Source organism: Dreissena polymorpha, chromosome 1 (genome assembly GCF_020536995.1).
Source record: "Dreissena polymorpha isolate Duluth1 chromosome 1, UMN_Dpol_1.0, whole genome shotgun sequence".
Lineage (NCBI taxonomy): Eukaryota > Metazoa > Mollusca > Bivalvia > Myida > Dreissenidae > Dreissena > Dreissena polymorpha.
In genome coordinates this window covers 34,746,820-34,768,445 of record NC_068355.1, presented here as the reverse complement: position 1 = coordinate 34,768,445, position 21,626 = coordinate 34,746,820, and the positions used below count along the sequence as shown (strand labels likewise).

General features: G+C 37.5%; 1 long non-coding RNA gene across 47 annotated transcripts; it reads left to right on the top strand.

Annotated features, from left to right (window-relative positions):
- The first annotated feature begins 50 nt into the window (after positions 1 to 50).
- Positions 51 to 21,621, top strand: LOC127876584 (uncharacterized). Of its 47 annotated transcripts, XR_008047946.1 has the most exons (14): positions 51 to 277; positions 1,061 to 1,122; positions 2,797 to 2,918; positions 3,631 to 3,692; positions 5,367 to 5,488; positions 6,201 to 6,262; positions 7,937 to 8,058; positions 8,771 to 8,832; positions 10,508 to 10,629; positions 11,340 to 11,401; positions 13,909 to 13,969; positions 15,646 to 15,767; positions 16,482 to 16,543; positions 20,768 to 20,881. It is a non-coding gene; the product is annotated as an uncharacterized LOC127876584 (long non-coding RNA). The 47 variants fall into 47 exon arrangements; XR_008048026.1 differs by lacking the exon at positions 13,909 to 13,969 and having other exon boundaries at positions 5,367 to 5,428; XR_008048023.1 differs by lacking the exon at positions 13,909 to 13,969 and having other exon boundaries at positions 7,937 to 7,987.
- The last annotated feature ends 5 nt before the right edge of the window (positions 21,622 to 21,626 follow it).

Below are 21,626 nucleotides of genomic sequence, written 5' to 3'. Positions count from 1 at the left end.
CAAAATCATCATGTGTGTCTTCTGTGAATGTTTTAATTGTTAAGGTTACAATATACTAAAATATTTTGGAGTGCAATGCTATACTCTCTAAAAACATGAACATCATTTATAAGAAGACACAATTCTCTGTAGGGGCACTTGCCATGGCTTTATTTTAGAATGATTCTTTGTGCAAGTGGTAGGGAAAACATTGATGTTTAACAGAAATTCACTCTTTTGCTTGAAGGTTGGAGACTACATGAGACTTTGACAGATGGCGGGAAACCCTTCTCAACTGGTACGAGGCCGGTAAATAGATGGCCATAAAACAGTGACCGCTGATTCGCGTCGAGTTCTTTCTTGCATAACGTATGACCCCCCTTTTTTATTGTTTAAATCATTGCGTCTTGGAATGCTCTTTAAGAAAAGGTATGGTTATGGGGATGTCTATGCGCAAAAGTTTGACTTTATTTTTAGTTAAAGTTATTGCTTTCACATTGAATTTGTGTAGGAAATCTTTTAGTATATTGTCACCTAAACTAACTCTAGGTAAAAATGAAATATCATCTGCAAGTGCCAAATATGACTGGGAAAGCTGATTTTTGGTCATTTCTTAGCAAAAGAGAAGAATATAAGTGCATTAAATGCATGAATTTAGATTATTTGACCTGGAATAGTTGTTTTTCAAGTTGACCCCCCACCCTTATATAGCCGAATAAGGGCTAAATTGCTTTCCGACGTAAATTCAAAGGCATTTTGGTTGACTGTGAAGCGTAAATGTGCAACATGAAGTCAGAATTCAACGCCAGGGACTCCGTGATCCAGTAACGCAACAATTGCTTGTGCGTAAAGCATGAACATTCAAACAGAGCCCCATGTCACCGACATGGAATGGCGGACATTTTTACAGTTTGGACAATGCAGCAGACGCTTAACTGAGCCAGCTTTCATATTTAGTTCAATCATGAACATAACAAGCTTTATTACTTGCTATTATTCATGGAAATACACATAAAATACATAAATGCATTTTCATTTTTCATTTTATACCTATTTCTATTGGGTATTTTGACCTTTTCAGGCAGAGAAATGTCTGGGACTTAGCCGAGGGCAACTGGAGAAGGGTTGTTGATGGCAAAACAGGTAATAATACTAAATTACTCTCATGTACACAAGCAAATAAGCATAGTTATGATGCTTAAGGTGTGAAAAACTGTCATAATAAGGTTTGTGGTCACTCAAATCCTTGCAGTCGAGCAATTCCCCGTGCAGTTTGTATTGATAGCTCCGCGTCCTGACACGTAAAGCTCGTGCTTTGTTGGCAGCGGAAGTTGGCACTTAACAGGTTTTTCCTTGTTCCCAAGCATGTATGCAGTACATCTGAGTTGATATGCTACTTGTTACCCTACAATTAGCTTGTGTTTGGTATTGTTTTCTCACAATATGCTTACAGTCATGGTCCCGGCTTGAAAGGATGTGGCGTCCGACTTAAACATAGGATTGTTGTAGCAAGTGTCCCCTTCATCATTTACCTCAGAGGGATCTTTTTGCCAAAATTTGGCATTTCAGCAACTAGTTTTGTTTTTTATTTGGTACATGCTTCTCTCATTCAGTGATTTAAGGGAAGTATTGACCTTATTCGCTTGTCTTTGCATACAAAGGTGACATGGATCAATGATATGTATTGTGTTGAGAATTCTGCGGGAAGCTGTGTCCCCAGAAGAAGTACCAGAAACCCCTTTCAGGAAGCTTGCATTGATCTGAGCTGCCTTTCTGCCCCTGTGACAACATGAAACCTCATTTCTAAGCTTATAAGGCTTTCATTACATGTGTGTGTCTTGTTCATTTTAACCTTTCCTTCCATTCTAAACCCCCAAAATGAGCATTTTTGTCTTTGGCTCGGTTATGAAGCCCCATTTTGACCAGATTGCCACCTAAAAATAGTCAAAAGTACTTATTTTGTGCCCAAAATATGAAAACTTGTATTCTCTTTGACCTCTTAATGAGAGCTGGCAGTGAATATTGACCATCTTCTGCAGTTTAAAGGCACCCATGACATTATATGCTAGAATATATCATTGGCAGCTGGCAAACAAATTGGCTCCTAGCACCAAGGCGCTTTGAAGATTTCACGCTTTTATTGGTGCGAAACAACAAGTTATTGGAAGCTTATTGATTTCTACACTTCAACGTATCTTTGATCTCTCATTTTCACCGATTTGCTTATTGTCTGTGATGAAATTGGATTTTTTTTTGCTTCGAAATTGACATTTTTGGGGTGATTTAAAAAAAAAGAACAAAAAAGGCATTATCAAAATTACTTTGAGTGAAAATATTTAACAAATTCATTCTTCCCCCACCCCGCATAAGCCTCACGTGCCTGTCCATTTGGTTTGTTTTGGTATTTTGTTGCATATATTGAACACAACAACTTTAAATCTTAAAGGGACATTTAAGCTTTAACAGGCCTAAAATTGCCTTCTTCGGACCGAAAACACCCGCGTGTGAAAATATGATATAAAATGGCCAAATGGACAGATAATCCAGCCAAACTTAATATTTTGCTGCAATATGCATATGAAGATAATAATATGCAAGAAAAACACATTTTAATCAGAATAAATTTCTCCTTTAGGTTACAATATACTAAAATATTTTGGAGTGCAATGCTATACTCTCTAAAAACATGAACATCATTTATAAGAAGACACAATTCTCTGTAGGGGCACTTGCCATGGCTTTATTTTAGAATGATTCTTTGTGCAAGTGGTAGGGAAAACATTGATGTTTAACAGAAATTCACTCTTTTGCTTGAAGGTTGGAGACTACATGAGACTTTGACAGATGGCGGGAAACCCTTCTCAACTGGTACGAAGCCGGTAAATAGATGGCCATAAAACAGTGACCGCTGATTCGCGTCGAGTTCTTTCTTGCATAACGTATGACCCCCCTTTTTTATTGTTTAAATCATTGCGTCTTGGAATGCTCTTTAAGAAAAGGTATGGTTATGGGGATGTCTATGCGCAAAAGTTTGACTTTATTTTTAGTTAAAGTTATTGCTTTCACATTGAATTTGTGTAGGAAATCTTTTAGTATATTGTCACCTAAACTAACTCTAGGTAAAAATGAAATATCATCTGCAAGTGCCAAATATGACTGGGAAAGCTGATTTTTGGTCATTTCTTAGCAAAAGAGAAGAATATAAGTGCATTAAATGCATGAATTTAGATTATTTGACCTGGAATAGTTGTTTTTCAAGTTGACCCCCCACCCTTATATAGCCGAATAAGGGCTAAATTGCTTTCCGACGTAAATTCAAAGGCATTTTGGTTGACTGTGAAGCGTAAATGTGCAACATGAAGTCAGAATTCAACGCCAGGGACTCCGTGATCCAGTAACGCAACAATTGCTTGTGCGTAAAGCATGAACATTCAAACAGAGCCCCATGTCACCGACATGGAATGGCGGACATTTTTACAGTTTGGACAATGCAGCAGACGCTTAACTGAGCCAGCTTTCATATTTAGTTCAATCATGAACATAACAAGCTTTATTACTTGCTATTATTCATGGAAATACACATAAAATACATAAATGCATTTTCATTTTTCATTTTATACCTATTTCTATTGGGTATTTTGACCTTTTCAGGCAGAGAAATGTCTGGGACTTAGCCGAGGGCAACTGGAGAAGGGTTGTTGATGGCAAAACAGGTAATAATACTAAATTACTCTCATGTACACAAGCAAATAAGCATAGTTATGATGCTTAAGGTGTGAAAAACTGTCATAATAAGGTTTGTGGTCACTCAAATCCTTGCAGTCGAGCAATTCCCCGTGCAGTTTGTATTGATAGCTCCGCGTCCTGACACGTAAAGCTCGTGCTTTGTTGGCAGCGGAAGTTGGCACTTAACAGGTTTTTCCTTGTTCCCAAGCATGTATGCAGTACATCTGAGTTGATATGCTACTTGTTACCCTACAATTAGCTTGTGTTTGGTATTGTTTTCTCACAATATGCTTACAGTCATGGTCCCGGCTTGAAAGGATGTGGCGTCCGACTTAAACATAGGATTGTTGTAGCAAGTGTCCCCTTCATCATTTACCTCAGAGGGATCTTTTTGCCAAAATTTGGCATTTCAGCAACTAGTTTTGTTTTTTATTTGGTACATGCTTCTCTCATTCAGTGATTTAAGGGAAGTATTGACCTTATTCGCTTGTCTTTGCATACAAAGGTGACATGGATCAATGATATGTATTGTGTTGAGAATTCTGCGGGAAGCTGTGTCCCCAGAAGAAGTACCAGAAACCCCTTTCAGGAAGCTTGCATTGATCTGAGCTGCCTTTCTGCCCCTGTGACAACATGAAACCTCATTTCTAAGCTTATAAGGCTTTCATTACATGTGTGTGTCTTGTTCATTTTAACCTTTCCTTCCATTCTAAACCCCCAAAATGAGCATTTTTGTCTTTGGCTCGGTTATGAAGCCCCATTTTGACCAGATTGCCACCTAAAAATAGTCAAAAGTACTTATTTTGTGCCCAAAATATGAAAACTTGTATTCTCTTTGACCTCTTAATGAGAGCTGGCAGTGAATATTGACCATCTTCTGCAGTTTAAAGGCACCCATGACATTATATGCTAGAATATATCATTGGCAGCTGGCAAACAAATTGGCTCCTAGCACCAAGGCGCTTTGAAGATTTCACGCTTTTATTGGTGCGAAACAACAAGTTATTGGAAGCTTATTGATTTCTACACTTCAACGTATCTTTGATCTCTCATTTTCACCGATTTGCTTATTGTCTGTGATGAAATTGGATTTTTTTTTGCTTCGAAATTGACATTTTTGGGGTGATTTAAAAAAAAAGAACAAAAAAGGCATTATCAAAATTACTTTGAGTGAAAATATTTAACAAATTCATTCTTCCCCCACCCCGCATAAGCCTCACGTGCCTGTCCATTTGGTTTGTTTTGGTATTTTGTTGCATATATTGAACACAACAACTTTAAATCTTAAAGGGACATTTAAGCTTTAACAGGCCTAAAATTGCCTTCTTCGGACCGAAAACACCCGCGTGTGAAAATATGATATAAAATGGCCAAATGGACAGATAATCCAGCCAAACTTAATATTTTGCTGCAATATGCATATGAAGATAATAATATGCAAGAAAAACACATTTTAATCAGAATAAATTTCTCCTTTAGGTTACAATATACTAAAATATTTTGGAGTGCAATGCTATACTCTCTAAAAACATGAACATCATTTATAAGAAGACACAATTCTCTGTAGGGGCACTTGCCATGGCTTTATTTTAGAATGATTCTTTGTGCAAGTGGTAGGGAAAACATTGATGTTTAACAGAAATTCACTCTTTTGCTTGAAGGTTGGAGACTACATGAGACTTTGACAGATGGCGGGAAACCCTTCTCAACTGGTACGAAGCCGGTAAATAGATGGCCATAAAACAGTGACCGCTGATTCGCGTCGAGTTCTTTCTTGCATAACGTATGACCCCCCTTTTTTATTGTTTAAATCATTGCGTCTTGGAATGCTCTTTAAGAAAAGGTATGGTTATGGGGATGTCTATGCGCAAAAGTTTGACTTTATTTTTAGTTAAAGTTATTGCTTTCACATTGAATTTGTGTAGGAAATCTTTTAGTATATTGTCACCTAAACTAACTCTAGGTAAAAATGAAATATCATCTGCAAGTGCCAAATATGACTGGGAAAGCTGATTTTTGGTCATTTCTTAGCAAAAGAGAAGAATATAAGTGCATTAAATGCATGAATTTAGATTATTTGACCTGGAATAGTTGTTTTTCAAGTTGACCCCCCACCCTTATATAGCCGAATAAGGGCTAAATTGCTTTCCGACGTAAATTCAAAGGCATTTTGGTTGACTGTGAAGCGTAAATGTGCAACATGAAGTCAGAATTCAACGCCAGGGACTCCGTGATCCAGTAACGCAACAATTGCTTGTGCGTAAAGCATGAACATTCAAACAGAGCCCCATGTCACCGACATGGAATGGCGGACATTTTTACAGTTTGGACAATGCAGCAGACGCTTAACTGAGCCAGCTTTCATATTTAGTTCAATCATGAACATAACAAGCTTTATTACTTGCTATTATTCATGGAAATACACATAAAATACATAAATGCATTTTCATTTTTCATTTTATACCTATTTCTATTGGGTATTTTGACCTTTTCAGGCAGAGAAATGTCTGGGACTTAGCCGAGGGCAACTGGAGAAGGGTTGTTGATGGCAAAACAGGTAATAATACTAAATTACTCTCATGTACACAAGCAAATAAGCATAGTTATGATGCTTAAGGTGTGAAAAACTGTCATAATAAGGTTTGTGGTCACTCAAATCCTTGCAGTCGAGCAATTCCCCGTGCAGTTTGTATTGATAGCTCCGCGTCCTGACACGTAAAGCTCGTGCTTTGTTGGCAGCGGAAGTTGGCACTTAACAGGTTTTTCCTTGTTCCCAAGCATGTATGCAGTACATCTGAGTTGATATGCTACTTGTTACCCTACAATTAGCTTGTGTTTGGTATTGTTTTCTCACAATATGCTTACAGTCATGGTCCCGGCTTGAAAGGATGTGGCGTCCGACTTAAACATAGGATTGTTGTAGCAAGTGTCCCCTTCATCATTTACCTCAGAGGGATCTTTTTGCCAAAATTTGGCATTTCAGCAACTAGTTTTGTTTTTTATTTGGTACATGCTTCTCTCATTCAGTGATTTAAGGGAAGTATTGACCTTATTCGCTTGTCTTTGCATACAAAGGTGACATGGATCAATGATATGTATTGTGTTGAGAATTCTGCGGGAAGCTGTGTCCCCAGAAGAAGTACCAGAAACCCCTTTCAGGAAGCTTGCATTGATCTGAGCTGCCTTTCTGCCCCTGTGACAACATGAAACCTCATTTCTAAGCTTATAAGGCTTTCATTACATGTGTGTGTCTTGTTCATTTTAACCTTTCCTTCCATTCTAAACCCCCAAAATGAGCATTTTTGTCTTTGGCTCGGTTATGAAGCCCCATTTTGACCAGATTGCCACCTAAAAATAGTCAAAAGTACTTATTTTGTGCCCAAAATATGAAAACTTGTATTCTCTTTGACCTCTTAATGAGAGCTGGCAGTGAATATTGACCATCTTCTGCAGTTTAAAGGCACCCATGACATTATATGCTAGAATATATCATTGGCAGCTGGCAAACAAATTGGCTCCTAGCACCAAGGCGCTTTGAAGATTTCACGCTTTTATTGGTGCGAAACAACAAGTTATTGGAAGCTTATTGATTTCTACACTTCAACGTATCTTTGATCTCTCATTTTCACCGATTTGCTTATTGTCTGTGATGAAATTGGATTTTTTTTTGCTTCGAAATTGACATTTTTGGGGTGATTTAAAAAAAAAGAACAAAAAAGGCATTATCAAAATTACTTTGAGTGAAAATATTTAACAAATTCATTCTTCCCCCACCCCGCATAAGCCTCACGTGCCTGTCCATTTGGTTTGTTTTGGTATTTTGTTGCATATATTGAACACAACAACTTTAAATCTTAAAGGGACATTTAAGCTTTAACAGGCCTAAAATTGCCTTCTTCGGACCGAAAACACCCGCGTGTGAAAATATGATATAAAATGGCCAAATGGACAGATAATCCAGCCAAACTTAATATTTTGCTGCAATATGCATATGAAGATAATAATATGCAAGAAAAACACATTTTAATCAGAATAAATTTCTCCTTTAGGTTACAATATACTAAAATATTTTGGAGTGCAATGCTATACTCTCTAAAAACATGAACATCATTTATAAGAAGACACAATTCTCTGTAGGGGCACTTGCCATGGCTTTATTTTAGAATGATTCTTTGTGCAAGTGGTAGGGAAAACATTGATGTTTAACAGAAATTCACTCTTTTGCTTGAAGGTTGGAGACTACATGAGACTTTGACAGATGGCGGGAAACCCTTCTCAACTGGTACGAAGCCGGTAAATAGATGGCCATAAAACAGTGACCGCTGATTCGCGTCGAGTTCTTTCTTGCATAACGTATGACCCCCCTTTTTTATTGTTTAAATCATTGCGTCTTGGAATGCTCTTTAAGAAAAGGTATGGTTATGGGGATGTCTATGCGCAAAAGTTTGACTTTATTTTTAGTTAAAGTTATTGCTTTCACATTGAATTTGTGTAGGAAATCTTTTAGTATATTGTCACCTAAACTAACTCTAGGTAAAAATGAAATATCATCTGCAAGTGCCAAATATGACTGGGAAAGCTGATTTTTGGTCATTTCTTAGCAAAAGAGAAGAATATAAGTGCATTAAATGCATGAATTTAGATTATTTGACCTGGAATAGTTGTTTTTCAAGTTGACCCCCCACCCTTATATAGCCGAATAAGGGCTAAATTGCTTTCCGACGTAAATTCAAAGGCATTTTGGTTGACTGTGAAGCGTAAATGTGCAACATGAAGTCAGAATTCAACGCCAGGGACTCCGTGATCCAGTAACGCAACAATTGCTTGTGCGTAAAGCATGAACATTCAAACAGAGCCCCATGTCACCGACATGGAATGGCGGACATTTTTACAGTTTGGACAATGCAGCAGACGCTTAACTGAGCCAGCTTTCATATTTAGTTCAATCATGAACATAACAAGCTTTATTACTTGCTATTATTCATGGAAATACACATAAAATACATAAATGCATTTTCATTTTTCATTTTATACCTATTTCTATTGGGTATTTTGACCTTTTCAGGCAGAGAAATGTCTGGGACTTAGCCGAGGGCAACTGGAGAAGGGTTGTTGATGGCAAAACAGGTAATAATACTAAATTACTCTCATGTACACAAGCAAATAAGCATAGTTATGATGCTTAAGGTGTGAAAAACTGTCATAATAAGGTTTGTGGTCACTCAAATCCTTGCAGTCGAGCAATTCCCCGTGCAGTTTGTATTGATAGCTCCGCGTCCTGACACGTAAAGCTCGTGCTTTGTTGGCAGCGGAAGTTGGCACTTAACAGGTTTTTCCTTGTTCCCAAGCATGTATGCAGTACATCTGAGTTGATATGCTACTTGTTACCCTACAATTAGCTTGTGTTTGGTATTGTTTTCTCACAATATGCTTACAGTCATGGTCCCGGCTTGAAAGGATGTGGCGTCCGACTTAAACATAGGATTGTTGTAGCAAGTGTCCCCTTCATCATTTACCTCAGAGGGATCTTTTTGCCAAAATTTGGCATTTCAGCAACTAGTTTTGTTTTTTATTTGGTACATGCTTCTCTCATTCAGTGATTTAAGGGAAGTATTGACCTTATTCGCTTGTCTTTGCATACAAAGGTGACATGGATCAATGATATGTATTGTGTTGAGAATTCTGCGGGAAGCTGTGTCCCCAGAAGAAGTACCAGAAACCCCTTTCAGGAAGCTTGCATTGATCTGAGCTGCCTTTCTGCCCCTGTGACAACATGAAACCTCATTTCTAAGCTTATAAGGCTTTCATTACATGTGTGTGTCTTGTTCATTTTAACCTTTCCTTCCATTCTAAACCCCCAAAATGAGCATTTTTGTCTTTGGCTCGGTTATGAAGCCCCATTTTGACCAGATTGCCACCTAAAAATAGTCAAAAGTACTTATTTTGTGCCCAAAATATGAAAACTTGTATTCTCTTTGACCTCTTAATGAGAGCTGGCAGTGAATATTGACCATCTTCTGCAGTTTAAAGGCACCCATGACATTATATGCTAGAATATATCATTGGCAGCTGGCAAACAAATTGGCTCCTAGCACCAAGGCGCTTTGAAGATTTCACGCTTTTATTGGTGCGAAACAACAAGTTATTGGAAGCTTATTGATTTCTACACTTCAACGTATCTTTGATCTCTCATTTTCACCGATTTGCTTATTGTCTGTGATGAAATTGGATTTTTTTTTTGCTTCGAAATTGACATTTTTGGGGTGATTTAAAAAAAAAGAACAAAAAAGGCATTATCAAAATTACTTTGAGTGAAAATATTTAACAAATTCATTCTTCCCCCACCCCGCATAAGCCTCACGTGCCTGTCCATTTGGTTTGTTTTGGTATTTTGTTGCATATATTGAACACAACAACTTTAAATCTTAAAGGGACATTTAAGCTTTAACAGGCCTAAAATTGCCTTCTTCGGACCGAAAACACCCGCGTGTGAAAATATGATATAAAATGGCCAAATGGACAGATAATCCAGCCAAACTTAATATTTTGCTGCAATATGCATATGAAGATAATAATATGCAAGAAAAACACATTTTAATCAGAATAAATTTCTCCTTTAGGTTACAATATACTAAAATATTTTGGAGTGCAATGCTATACTCTCTAAAAACATGAACATCATTTATAAGAAGACACAATTCTCTGTAGGGGCACTTGCCATGGCTTTATTTTAGAATGATTCTTTGTGCAAGTGGTAGGGAAAACATTGATGTTTAACAGAAATTCACTCTTTTGCTTGAAGGTTGGAGACTACATGAGACTTTGACAGATGGCGGGAAACCCTTCTCAACTGGTACGAAGCCGGTAAATAGATGGCCATAAAACAGTGACCGCTGATTCGCGTCGAGTTCTTTCTTGCATAACGTATGACCCCCCTTTTTATTGTTTAAATCATTGCGTCTTGGAATGCTCTTTAAGAAAAGGTATGGTTATGGGGATGTCTATGCGCAAAGTTTGACTTTATTTTTAGTTAAAGTTATTGCTTTCACATTGAATTTGTGTAGGAAATCTTTTAGTATATTGTCACCTAAACTAACTCTAGGTAAAAATGAAATATCATCTGCAAGTGCCAAATATGACTGGGAAAGCTGATTTTTGGTCATTTCTTAGCAAAAGAGAAGAATATAAGTGCATTAAATGCATGAATTTAGATTATTTGACCTGGAATAGTTGTTTTTCAAGTTGACCCCCCACCCTTATATAGCCGAATAAGGGCTAAATTGCTTTCCGACGTAAATTCAAAGGCATTTTGGTTGACTGTGAAGCGTAAATGTGCAACATGAAGTCAGAATTCAACGCCAGGGACTCCGTGATCCAGTAACGCAACAATTGCTTGTGCGTAAAGCATGAACATTCAAACAGAGCCCCATGTCACCGACATGGAATGGCGGACATTTTTACAGTTTGGACAATGCAGCAGACGCTTAACTGAGCCAGCTTTCATATTTAGTTCAATCATGAACATAACAAGCTTTATTACTTGCTATTATTCATGGAAATACACATAAAATACATAAATGCATTTTCATTTTTCATTTTATACCTATTTCTATTGGGTATTTTGACCTTTTCAGGCAGAGAAATGTCTGGGACTTAGCCGAGGGCAACTGGAGAAGGGTTGTTGATGGCAAAACAGGTAATAATACTAAATTACTCTCATGTACACAAGCAAATAAGCATAGTTATGATGCTTAAGGTGTGAAAAACTGTCATAATAAGGTTTGTGGTCACTCAAATCCTTGCAGTCGAGCAATTCCCCGTGCAGTTTGTATTGATAGCTCCGCGTCCTGACACGTAAAGCTCGTGCTTTGTTGGCAGCGGAAGTTGGCACTTAACAGGTTTTTCCTTGTTCCCAAGCATGTATGCAGTACATCTGAGTTGATATGCTACTTGTTACCCTACAATTAGCTTGTGTTTGGTATTGTTTTCTCACAATATGCTTACAGTCATGGTCCCGGCTTGAAAGGATGTGGCGTCCGACTTAAACATAGGATTGTTGTAGCAAGTGTCCCCTTCATCATTTACCTCAGAGGGATCTTTTTGCCAAAATTTGGCATTTCAGCAACTAGTTTTGTTTTTTATTTGGTACATGCTTCTCTCATTCAGTGATTTAAGGGAAGTATTGACCTTATTCGCTTGTCTTTGCATACAAAGGTGACATGGATCAATGATATGTATTGTGTTGAGAATTCTGCGGGAAGCTGTGTCCCCAGAAGAAGTACCAGAAACCCCTTTCAGGAAGCTTGCATTGATCTGAGCTGCCTTTCTGCCCCTGTGACAACATGAAACCTCATTTCTAAGCTTATAAGGCTTTCATTACATGTGTGTGTCTTGTTCATTTTAACCTTTCCTTCCATTCTAAACCCCCAAAATGAGCATTTTTGTCTTTGGCTCGGTTATGAAGCCCCATTTTGACCAGATTGCCACCTAAAAATAGTCAAAAGTACTTATTTTGTGCCCAAAATATGAAAACTTGTATTCTCTTTGACCTCTTAATGAGAGCTGGCAGTGAATATTGACCATCTTCTGCAGTTTAAAGGCACCCATGACATTATATGCTAGAATATATCATTGGCAGCTGGCAAACAAATTGGCTCCTAGCACCAAGGCGCTTTGAAGATTTCACGCTTTTATTGGTGCGAAACAACAAGTTATTGGAAGCTTATTGATTTCTACACTTCAACGTATCTTTGATCTCTCATTTTCACCGATTTGCTTATTGTCTGTGATGAAATTGGATTTTTTTTTGCTTCGAAATTGACATTTTTGGGGTGATTTAAAAAAAAAGAACAAAAAAGGCATTATCAAAATTACTTTGAGTGAAAATATTTAACAAATTCATTCTTCCCCCACCCCGCATAAGCCTCACGTGCCTGTCCATTTGGTTTGTTTTGGTATTTTGTTGCATATATTGAACACAACAACTTTAAATCTTAAAGGGACATTTAAGCTTTAACAGGCCTAAAATTGCCTTCTTCGGACCGAAAACACCCGCGTGTGAAAATATGATATAAAATGGCCAAATGGACAGATAATCCAGCCAAACTTAATATTTTGCTGCAATATGCATATGAAGATAATAATATGCAAGAAAAACACATTTTAATCAGAATAAATTTCTCCTTTAGGTTACAATATACTAAAATATTTTGGAGTGCAATGCTATACTCTCTAAAAACATGAACATCATTTATAAGAAGACACAATTCTCTGTAGGGGCACTTGCCATGGCTTTATTTTAGAATGATTCTTTGTGCAAGTGGTAGGGAAAACATTGATGTTTAACAGAAATTCACTCTTTTGCTTGAAGGTTGGAGACTACATGAGACTTTGACAGATGGCGGGAAACCCTTCTCAACTGGTACGAAGCCGGTAAATAGATGGCCATAAAACAGTGACCGCTGATTCGCGTCGAGTTCTTTCTTGCATAACGTATGACCCCCCTTTTTTATTGTTTAAATCATTGCGTCTTGGAATGCTCTTTAAGAAAAGGTATGGTTATGGGGATGTCTATGCGCAAAAGTTTGACTTTATTTTTAGTTAAAGTTATTGCTTTCACATTGAATTTGTGTAGGAAATCTTTTAGTATATTGTCACCTAAACTAACTCTAGGTAAAAATGAAATATCATCTGCAAGTGCCAAATATGACTGGGAAAGCTGATTTTTGGTCATTTCTTAGCAAAAGAGAAGAATATAAGTGCATTAAATGCATGAATTTAGATTATTTGACCTGGAATAGTTGTTTTTCAAGTTGACCCCCCACCCTTATATAGCCGAATAAGGGCTAAATTGCTTTCCGACGTAAATTCAAAGGCATTTTGGTTGACTGTGAAGCGTAAATGTGCAACATGAAGTCAGAATTCAACGCCAGGGACTCCGTGATCCAGTAACGCAACAATTGCTTGTGCGTAAAGCATGAACATTCAAACAGAGCCCCATGTCACCGACATGGAATGGCGGACATTTTACAGTTTGGACAATGCAGCAGACGCTTAACTGAGCCAGCTTTCATATTTAGTTCAATCATGAACATAACAAGCTTTATTACTTGCTATTATTCATGGAAATACACATAAAATACATAAATGCATTTTCATTTTTCATTTTATACCTATTTCTATTGGGTATTTTGACCTTTTCAGGCAGAGAAATGTCTGGGACTTAGCCGAGGGCACTGGAGAAGGGTTGTTGATGGCAAAACAGGTAATAATACTAAATTACTCTCATGTACACAAGCAAATAAGCATAGTTATGATGCTTAAGGTGTGAAAAACTGTCATAATAAGGTTTGTGGTCACTCAAATCCTTGCAGTCGAGCAATTCCCCGTGCAGTTTGTATTGATAGCTCCGCGTCCTGACACGTAAAGCTCGTGCTTTGTTGGCAGCGGAAGTTGGCACTTAACAGGTTTTTCCTTGTTCCCAAGCATGTATGCAGTACATCTGAGTTGATATGCTACTTGTTACCCTACAATTAGCTTGTGTTTGGTATTGTTTTCTCACAATATGCTTACAGTCATGGTCCCGGCTTGAAAGGATGTGGCGTCCGACTTAAACATAGGATTGTTGTAGCAAGTGTCCCCTTCATCATTTACCTCAGAGGGATCTTTTTGCCAAAATTTGGCATTTCAGCAACTAGTTTTGTTTTTTATTTGGTACATGCTTCTCTCATTCAGTGATTTAAGGGAAGTATTGACCTTATTCGCTTGTCTTTGCATACAAAGGTGACATGGATCAATGATATGTATTGTGTTGAGAATTCTGCGGGAAGCTGTGTCCCCAGAAGAAGTACCAGAAACCCCTTTCAGGAAGCTTGCATTGATCTGAGCTGCCTTTCTGCCCCTGTGACAACATGAAACCTCATTCTAAGCTTATAAGGCTTTCATTACATGTGTGTGTCTTGTTCATTTTAACCTTTCCTTCCATTCTAAAACCCCCAAAATGAGCATTTTTGTCTTTGGCTCGGTTATGAAGCCCCATTTTGACCAGATTGCCACCTAAAAATAGTCAAAAGTACTTATTTTGTGCCCAAAATATGAAAACTTGTATTCTCTTTGACCTCTTAATGAGAGCTGGCAGTGAATATTGACCATCTTCTGCAGTTATAAAAGGCACCCATGACATTATATGCTAGAATATATCATTGGCAGCTGGCAAACAAATTGGCTCCTAGCACCAAGGCGCTTTGAAGATTTCACGCTTTTATTGGTGCGAAACAACAAGTTATTGGAAGCTTATTGATTTCTACACTTCAACGTATCTTTGATCTCTCATTTTCACCGATTTGCTTATTGTCTGTGATGAAATTGGATTTTTTTTTGCTTCGAAATTGACATTTTTGGGGTGATTTAAAAAAAAAGAACAAAAAGGCATTATCAAAATTACTTTGAGTGAAAATATTTAACAAATTCATTCTTCCCCCACCCCGCATAAGCCTCACGTGCCTGTCCATTTGGTTTGTTTTTGGTATTTTGTTGCATATATTGAACACAACAACTTTAAATCTTAAAGGGACATTTAAGCTTTAACAGGCCTAAAATTGCCTTCTTCGGACCGAAAACACCCGCGTGTGAAAATATGATATAAAATGGCCAAATGGACAGATAATCCAGCCAAACTTAATATTTGCTGCAATATGCATATGAAGATAATAATATGCAAGAAAAACACATTTTAATCAGAATAAATTTCTCCTTTAGGTTACAATATACTAAAATATTTTGGAGTGCAATGCTATACTCTCTAAAAACATGAACATCATTTATAAGAAGACACAATTCTCTGTAGGGGCACTTGCCATGGCTTTATTTTAGAATGATTCTTTGTGCAAGTGGTAGGGAAAACATTGATGTTTAACAGAAATTCACTCTTTTTGCTTGAAGGTTGGAGACTACATGAGACTTTGACAGATGGCGGGAAACCCTTCTCAACTGGTACGAAGCCGGTAAATAGATGGCCATAAAACAGTGACCGCTGATTCGCGTCGAGTTCTTTCTTGCATAACGTATGACCCCCCTTTTTTATTGTTTAAATCATTGCGTCTTGGAATGCTCTTTAAGAAAAGGTATGGTTATGGGGATGTCTATGCGCAACAAGTTTGACTTTATTTTTAGTTAAAGTTATTGCTTTCACATTGAATTTGTGTAGGAAATCTTTTAGTATATTGTCACCTAAACTAACTCTAGGTAAAAATGAAATATCATCTGCAAGTGCCAAATATGACTGGGAAAGCTGATTTTTGGTCATTTCTTAGCAAAAGAGAAGAATATAAGTGCATTAAATGCATGAATTTAGATTATTTGACCTGAATAGTTGTTTTTTCAAGTTGACCCCCCCACCCTTATATAGCCGAATAAGGGCTAAATTGCTTTCCGACGTAAATTCAAAGGCATTTTGGTTGACTGTGAAGCGTAAATGTTCAACATGAAGTCAGAATTCAACGCCAGGGACTCCGTGATCCAGTAACGCAACAATTGCTTGTGCGTAAAGCATGAACATTCAAACAGAGCCCCATGTCACCGACATGGAATGGGCGGACATTTTTACAGTTTGGACAATGCAGCAGACGCTTAACTGAGCCAGCTTTCATATTGAGTTCAATCATGAACATAACAAGCTTTATTACTTGCTATTATTCATGGAAATACACATAAAATACATAAATGCATTTTCATTTTTCATTTTATACCTATTTCTATTGGGTATTTGACCTTTTCAGGCAGAGAAATGTCTGGGACTTAGCCGAGGGCAACTGGAGAAGGGTTGTTGATGGCAAAACAGGTAAAATACTAAATTACTCTCATGTACACAAGCAAATAAGCATAGTTATGATGCTTAAGGTGTGAAAAAACTGTCATAATAAGGTTTGTGGTCACTCAAATCCTTGCAGTCGAGCAATTCCCCGTGCAGTTTGTATTGATAGCTCCGCGTCCTGACACGTAAAGCTCGTGCTTTGTTGGCAGCGGAAGTTGGCACTTAACAGGTTTTTCCTTGTTCCCAAGCATGTATGCAGTACATCTGAGTTGATATGCTACTTGTTACCCTACAATTAGCTGTGTTTGGTATTGTTTTCTCACAATATGCTTACAGTCATGGTCCCGGCTTGAAAGGATGTGGCGTCCGACTTAAACATAGGATTGTTGTAGCAAGTGTCCCCTTCATCATTTACCTCAGAGGGATCTTTTGCCAAAATTTGGCATTTCAGCAAATAGTTTTGTTTTTTATTTGGTACATGCTTCTCTCATTCAGTGATTTAAGGGAAGTATTGACCTTATTCGCTTGTCTTTGCATACAAAGGTGACATGGATCAATGATATGTATTGTGTTGAGAATTCTGCGGGAAGCTGTGTCCCCAGAAGAAGTACCAGAAACCCCTTTCAGGAAGCTTGCATTGATCTGAAGCTGCCTTTCTGCCCCTGTGACAACATGAAACCTCATTTCTAAGCTTATAAGGCTTTCATTACATGTGTGTGTCTTGTTCATTTTAACCTTTCCTTCCATTCTAAACCCCCAAAATGAGCATTTTTGTCTTTGGCTCGGTTATGAAGCCCCATTTTGACCAGATTGCCACCTAAAAATAGTCAAAAGTACTTATTTTGTGCCCAAATATGAAAACTTGTATTCTCTTTGACCTCTTAATGAGAGCTGGCAGTGAATATTGACCATTCTTTCTGCAGTTTAAAGGCACCCATGACATTATATGCTAGAATATATCATTGGCAGCTGGCAAACAAATTGGCTCCTAGCACCAAGGCGCTTTGAAGATTTCACGCTTTTATTGGTGCGAAACAACAAGTTATTGGAAGCTTATTGATTTCTACACTTCAACGTATCTTTGATCTCTCATTTTCACCGATTTGCTTATTGTCTGTGATGAAATTGGATTTTTTTTTTGCTTCGAAATTGACATTTTTGGGGTGATTTAAAAAAAAGAACAAAACAGGCATTATCAAATTACTTTGAGTGAAAATATTAACAAATTCATTCTTCCCCCACCCCGCATAAGCCTCACGTGCCTGTCCTATTGGTTGTTTTGGTATTTGTTGCATATATTGAACACAACACTTTAAATCTTAAAGGGACATTTAAAAGCTTAACAGGCCTAAAAGTTGCCTTCTTCGGACCGAAAACACCCGCGTGTGAAATATGATATAAAATGGCCAAATGGACAGATAATCCAGCCAAACTTAATATTTTGCTGCAATATGCATATGAAGATAATAATATGCCAAGAAAAACACATTTTAATCAGAATAAATTTCTCCTTTAGGTTACAATATACTAAAATATTTTGGAGTGCAATGCTATACTCTCTAAAACATGAACATCATTTATAAGAAGACACAATTCTCTGTAGGGGCACTTGCCAGGGCTTTATTTTAGAATGATTCTTTGTGCAAGTGGTAGGGAAAACATTGATGTTTAACAGAAATTCACTCTTTTTGCTTGAAGGTTGGAGACTACATGAGACTTTGACAGATGGCGGGAACCCTGTCTCAACTGGTACGAAGCCGGTAAATAGATGGCCATAAACAGTGACCGCTGATTCGCGTCGAGTTCTTTCTTGCATAACGTATGACCCCCCTTTTTTATTGTTTAAAATCATTGCTTCTTGGAATGCTCTTTAAGAAAGGTATGGTTATGGGGATGTCTATGCGAAAAGTTTGACTTTATTTTTAGTTAAAGTTATTGCTTTCACATTGAATTTGTGTAGGAAATCTTTAAGTATATTGTCACCTAAACTAACTCTAGGTAAAAATGAATATCATCTGCAAGTGCCAAATATGACTGGGAAGCTGATTTTTGGGTCATTTCTTAGCAAAAGAGAAGAATATAAGTGCATTAAATGCATGAATTTAGATTATTGACCTGGAATAGTTGTTTTTTCAAGTTGACCCCCCACCCTTATATAGCCGAATAAGGGCTAAATTGCTTTCCGACGTAAATTCAAAGGCATTTTGGTTGACTGTGAAGCGTAAATGTGCAACATGAAGTCAGAATTCAACGCCAGGGACTCCGTGATCCCAGTAACGCAACAATTGCTTGTGCGTAAAGCATGAACATTCAAACAGAGCCCCATGTCACCGACATGGAATGGCGGACATTTTTACAGTTTGGACAATGCAGCAGACGCTATTAACTGAGCCAGCTTCATATTTAGTTCAATCATGAACATAACAAGCTTTATTACTTGCTATTATTCATGGAAATACACATAAAATACATAAATGCATTTTCATTTTTCATTTATACCTATTTCTATTGGGTATTTTGAACCTTTTCAGGCAGAGAAATGTCTGGGACTTAGCCGAGGGCACTGAAGAAGGTTGTTGATGGCAAAACAGTAATAATACTAAAATTACTCTCATGTACAACAAGCAATAAGCATAGTTATGATGCTTAAGGTGTGAAAAACTGTCATAATAAGGTTTGTGGTCACTCAAATCCTTGCAGTCGAGCAATTCCCGTGCAGTTTGTATTGATAGCTCCGCGTCCTGACACGTAAAGCTCGTGCTTGTTGCAGCGGAAGTTGGCACTTAACAGGTTTTTCCTTGTTCCCAAGCATGTATGCAGTACATCTGAGTTGATATGCTACTTGTTACCCTACAATTAGCTTGTGTTTGGTATTGTTTCTCACAATATGCTTACAGTCCATGGTCCCGGCTTGAAAGGATGTGGCGTCCGACTTAAACATAGGATTGTTGTAGCAAGTGTCCCCTTCATCATTACCTCAGAGGGATCTTTTTGCCAAAATTGGCATTTCAGCAACTAGTTTGTTTTTTTATTTTGGTACATGCTTCTCTCATTCAGTGATTAAGGGAGTTGACCTTATTCGCTTGTCTTTGCATACAAAGGTGACATGGATCAATGATATTATTGTGTTGAGAATTCTGCGGAAGCTGTGTCCCCAGAAGAAGTACCAGAACCCCTTTCAGGAAGCTTGCATTGATCTGAGCTGCCTTTCTGCCCCTGTGACAACATGAAACCTCATTTCTAAGCTTATAAGGCTTTCATTACATGTGTGTGTCTTGTTCATTTTAACCTTCCTTCCATTCTAAACCCCCAAAATGAGCATTTTTGTCTTTGGCTCGGTTATGAAGCCCCATTTTGAACCAGATTGCCACCTAAAAATAGTCAAAGTACTTATTTTGTGCCCAAAAATATGAAAACTTGTATTCTCTTTGACCTCTTAATGAGAGCTGCAGTGATATTGACCATCTTCTGCAGTTTAAAGGCACCCATGACATATATGCTAGAATATATCATTGGCAGCTGGCAAACAATGGGCTCCTAGCACCAAGGCGCTTTGAAGATTTCACGCTTTTATTGGTGCGAAACAACAAGTTATTGGAAGCTTATTGATTTCTACACTTCAACGTATCTTTGATCTCTCATTTTCACCGATTTGCTTATTGTCTGTGATGAAATTGGATTTTTTTTTGCTTCGAAATTGACATTTTTGGGTGTGATTAAAAAAAAAAGAAACAAAAAAAGGCATTATATCAAAATTACTTGAGTGAAAATATTTAAACAAATTCATTCTTCCCCCACCCCGCATAAGCCTCACGGCCTGTCCATTTGGTTTGTTTTGGTAGTTTTGTTGCATATATTGAACACAACAACTTTAAATCTTAAAGGGACATTTAAGCTTTACAGGCCTAAAATGGCCTTCTTCGGACCGAAAACACCCGCGTGTGAAAATATGATATAAAATGGCCAAATGGACAAGATAATCCAGCCAACTTAATATTTTGCTGCAATATGCATATGAAGATAATAATATGCAAGAAAAACACATTTTAATCAGAATAAATTTCTCCTTTAGGTTACAATATACTAAAATATTTTGGAGTGCAATGCTATACTCTCTAAAAACATGAACATCATTTAAAGAAGACACAATTCTCTGTAGGGGCACTTGCCATGGCTTTATTTTAGAATGATTCTTTGTGCAAGTGGTAGGGAAAACATTGATGTTTAAGAAATTCACTCTTTTGCTTGAAGGTTGGAGACTACATGAGACTTTGACAGATGGCGGGAAACCCTTCTCAACTGGTACGAAGCCGGTAAATAGATGGCCATAAAACAGTGACCGCTGATTCGCGTCGAGTTCTTTCTCTGCATAACGTATGACCCCCCTTTTTATTGTTTAAATCATTGCGTCTTGGAATGCTCTTTAAAAAGGTATGTTATGGGGATGTCTATGCGCAAAGTTTGACTTTATTTTTAGTTAAAGTTATTGCTTTCACATTGAATTTGTGTAGGAAAATCTTTAGTATTTGTCACCTAAACTAACTCTAGGTAAAAATGAAATATCATCTGCAAGTCCAAATATGACTGGGAAAGCTGATTTTGGTCATTTCTTAGCAAAAAGAGTAATAAAGTGCATTAAATGCATGAATTTAGATTATTTGACCTGGAATAGTTGTTTTCATTTTCAGTTGACCCCCCACCCTTATATAGCCGAATAAGGGCTAAATTGCTTCCGACGTAATTTCAAAGGCATTTTGGTTGACTGTGAAGCGTAAATGTGCAACATGAAGTCAGAATTCAACGCCAGGGACTCCGTGATCCAGTAACGCAACAATTGCTTGTGCGTAAAGCATGAACATTCAAACAGAGCCCCTGGTCCAACGACAGGAATGGCGGACATTTTTACAGTTTGGACATGCAGCAGACGCTTAAGAACTACTGAGCCAACTTTCATATTTAGTTCAATCATGAACATAACAAGCTTTATTACTTGCTATATTCATGGAAATCACATAAAATACATAAATGAATGCATTTTCATTTTCAATTTTATACCTATTTCTATTGGGTATTTTGACCTTTTCAGGCAGAGAAATGTCTGGGACTTAGC